Below are 3713 nucleotides of genomic sequence, written 5' to 3' on the forward strand. Positions count from 1 at the left end.
CAACTGCCAGCAGTCCACCATAGTCTCGGGGACTACACCCAGTGGGTGCACTTAGCGTGCCCCCACTCGTCAAAAAGATTAATAGACACACCCAGTGGGTGTACAGATATAAAGATCTTCGGAAAAGAGATTCTTCAGATAGCATATCCTAACAGAACAAGCGGTGAATCGACTGACCTGGACATTGATCTGAAGAGCTGAGCTCGCGTCATAAGCTGCTTGGCTGGCTTCCCGAACCACCTTCACTTGCTCCATCATGATCCCCGCCTGGCGTATAGCCTCTTTAGCGGCACCCACTTGGTCCTCAGGGACGTGGTGTGTGGCAAAAAGCGAAGGCGGATTTGCAGTCGACGTCGAAGGCCGGACACTCGTCAGAGGTTCAGCGAAGGTCACAGAAACCCGAGTGGTATCACCACCCTCCCGGACTGCGGCCTCAGGCGCCGGAGTAGTTTGTGGGGTCTTGCCAGCCGGCGCCCTCCTGTTCCTTCGCGCCATCAGCGGCGCTTTGTCGTCATCATCGGGGAGGTCAATGACATGAGGAGGAGCTACAAGAAAATTCCAATCGACCGGAATTATAAGAAATCGTCAGTCGACTAAAAGCAGAGCATCAGTAATCGTACCGGGATTGGAGGTAACAGCGTCTTCCATCTCTTGATCATCATCCTTGGCGGAGATCTCCGAGGTGGCAGCACTGCAAATTTTGAAAGTCAGTCAGCTTATTCAATGAGTCGACCAAGAGTCCGTCACGTTCGACAAAGGAAAATAAATTCTACTATTACCCAGAAATGGTGGGGACAGTCATCCTCATCTTGGGCAGAGCCTTGGGCGGCTTGGACGGCGTCACGCGTGGGTGCTTGGGAGCTTTTTCTGTCGGCGCTGGAGATGAGGTCCGAGGGCGCTTCGACGATTGCCCAACAGGGACAGTCGCCTTACCACGTTCTCACACAGGGTCGTGTGTAAGCTTGGATCGCCGTTCCGAGCGGGGAGGTTCAACTTCTTCCTCCTCCTCTTCACTGGAGTCTTCGTCGTCATCCCCCTCTCCTTCGCCGTCAGATTCCCACTCTTCTCCCCCGTCTCCACTTTCACCTCCACTCGCCTCTCCTTCCTCGGCCTGCTCCTGTGCTCCATTGGGCGTCGAGTACATCTCAGTAGTGACCTAGAGGACAACAAACGAGACAAAAGTTAATCGACTGATCCAAAAAGAACAAATAAAGAAAGCAAGGATCACAGTCGGAAACGCAAGGTCAGACCTTGTCCACTTCGTATGTTTGGTCGAGTGGAGGAATCCTCCTGGCTCCTTGGGGGTTGTCCTTGTTCCCTGTGATACTCGACAGCTACCCTTCCAGTATCTTGTCAGTGACCTCCTCTAGGTGAATCCAAGTGGTGTCTTTGAGACCCGAGTACAGCCACATCGGGTGGTCACGAGCCTGAAGCGGTTGGATGTGCCTCCGAAGGAAGACTTCCAACAAGTCCATGCCAGTCACACCCTCGCAGACAAGCTAAACCACTCGACCGACCAGCACCTTGACTTGCGCCTTTTCCTCCGGCGTCACTTTCAGAGAGGCAGGTTTTTGTGCCCGATTCAGAGAAAAAGGGGGAAGCCCAATCGATTGTCCTGGGGTCGCCTGGTCTTTACAGTAAAACCAAGTCGACTGCCACCCACGGACTGACTCGGGAAAAGTGATAGACGGAAAGGAACTTTTTCCCCTCATCTGGATCGCCAGACCCCCGCACAGCTGGATCACCTGCGTCCGTTCGTCACTCGACTTGGCCTTCTTGACCGACTAAGAGCGGCAAGTGAAGATGTGCTTGAAGAGTCCCCAATGGGGGCGGCAACCCAAGAAGTTTTCACACAAGGAAACGAAAGCAACAAGATACACAATAGAATTGGGAGTAAAGTGATGGAGCTGCACTCCGAAGAAGTTCAAGAAGCTCCGGAAAAAAAGATGAGGAGGCAGAGAGAATCCACGATCGATATGGGTGGCGAGGAGGACGCACTCACCATCAAGAGGCTGGGGTTCGACTTCTTTCCCCGGGAGGCGCGCAGATTCGTGGGGAATGAATCCTCCCTCGACCAGATCATCGAGATCATCTTGCCGAATCACCGACGGCATCCAGTCGCCCTGGATCCAATCCTTGGGCAGAGCAGTCCTCGAGGAAGATCCGCCCTGAGCGGACTTCTTCCCCTTCCCCTGCACCACCGCCTTCTTCGCGCGCTCCAGAGCCGACGTCTTCTCCTTCACCATCGTCGCCGGCGAAGCTCGAACAGACCTACGGCACCAAGGTGGGAGCAGAGGTGGTCTTGTGAAGGAAGGGGGAAAAGTGAAGGCGCACTGTTCGGGGGTCTCGAGCCGGCAGCTTATAAGAGGTCGCTTCTGAGTGGCTGACTGGTAGGCCCAGGCAATCCCATCAAATCCCGCAACGGGCGCGCGCGCGGTACGTGGCGAAAAAGGTGGTGCGAGGATCGAGGAGCTTCCGTCCTATCCCATCCGATTACTGCGGCCGCCCCCGTCCCGCGCGCTTCCCGAAATTCAAATCCCGCAAAATCCGCGGGCCGCAGAACAACTCGTCAAACAGAAGATCCCTTTCACACCGTCACTCAGAACTTCACAAGTAAAGAAATTCACTTGACAAGAGGCCAAGAATGGATCCAGGCGACTGAAAGAAGTTGACGACGTCATCCGTGACAATTGATCCAAAACAAGACGTTCATATAACATGAAGAACCAGTCGGAAAGATCCCCAACTCCTTCCCCACTCAAACCTCGATCCATTCGGGGGCTAATGATGAAGCTATGTACCTAGGGTAGGGGCATGGACCTGTCCTAAGTACCCTACCCAAGGACATCCCTAGAAGAAGTCACCTTTCAATCGACTTGGAGGTATCCCACTCGACGGATTCAAGACACTCGACCACGAAGCAATCACTCGACCAAGATCCAACCACTCGACTGCCAGGAGATCTAAAGTCACCCTGCACGCAAACGGTCGGTCATTAAGTAGATTTTATGGTCATCATAGAACTTTATTAGGGGCGTTACCAGTAACCCCCAGTCTTAATGTACTTTAAACCTTGCATTACTGAGGGCTGGAGGGGCCTGGCGAACTCTATATAAGCCACCCCCTCCTCAGTATCAAGGGTTGGCACCCCTGTTATTCATACACACATAATTCAGTCGACCGCCTCCGGGCACCAAGATGTAGGGCTGTTACTTCCTCCGAGAAGGACCTGAACTCGTAATCCTCGTGTGCTTACAACTCCTCCATAGCTAAGATCTAGCCTCTCTATACATACCCCCCTACATCACTGTCAGAGTTAGAACCACGACACTTAGGGGGCACGGGAAGGCGCGTGCGTGTTGGTCTCCTGGGAACCCCAGGAGAACAACGCTGAGCTCGGGCAAGCGTGTCAACGGCCATAACGACGGCAACGAGCTCGTAGACGGCGACGCATGCGGGTGCTAGCAGAGCGGCGGCTACGGGCGGCGAAAAGCTTCACGGAAAGAGGGAAAAGGGGGAGAGGCTCACCGAGAAGGTGCAAGGAGGCCCATTGATAGATTAGTAGCAGCAGCGGTGCCGGAATCGGAGAGGTTCGCCAGCGGTAGGGACGAAAGGGGGTAGAGGAGAGCGGCCTCTACAGAGCCCCTCAGCTCCTGCTCAAGGTCGAAGGAGCGGGGGATGGCATAGCTCGTGGACGTGCAGGCTAAGCTCGG

Source organism: Triticum dicoccoides, chromosome 7A (genome assembly GCF_002162155.2).
Source record: "Triticum dicoccoides isolate Atlit2015 ecotype Zavitan chromosome 7A, WEW_v2.0, whole genome shotgun sequence".
Classification (NCBI taxonomy): Eukaryota; Viridiplantae; Streptophyta; class Magnoliopsida; order Poales; family Poaceae; genus Triticum; species Triticum dicoccoides.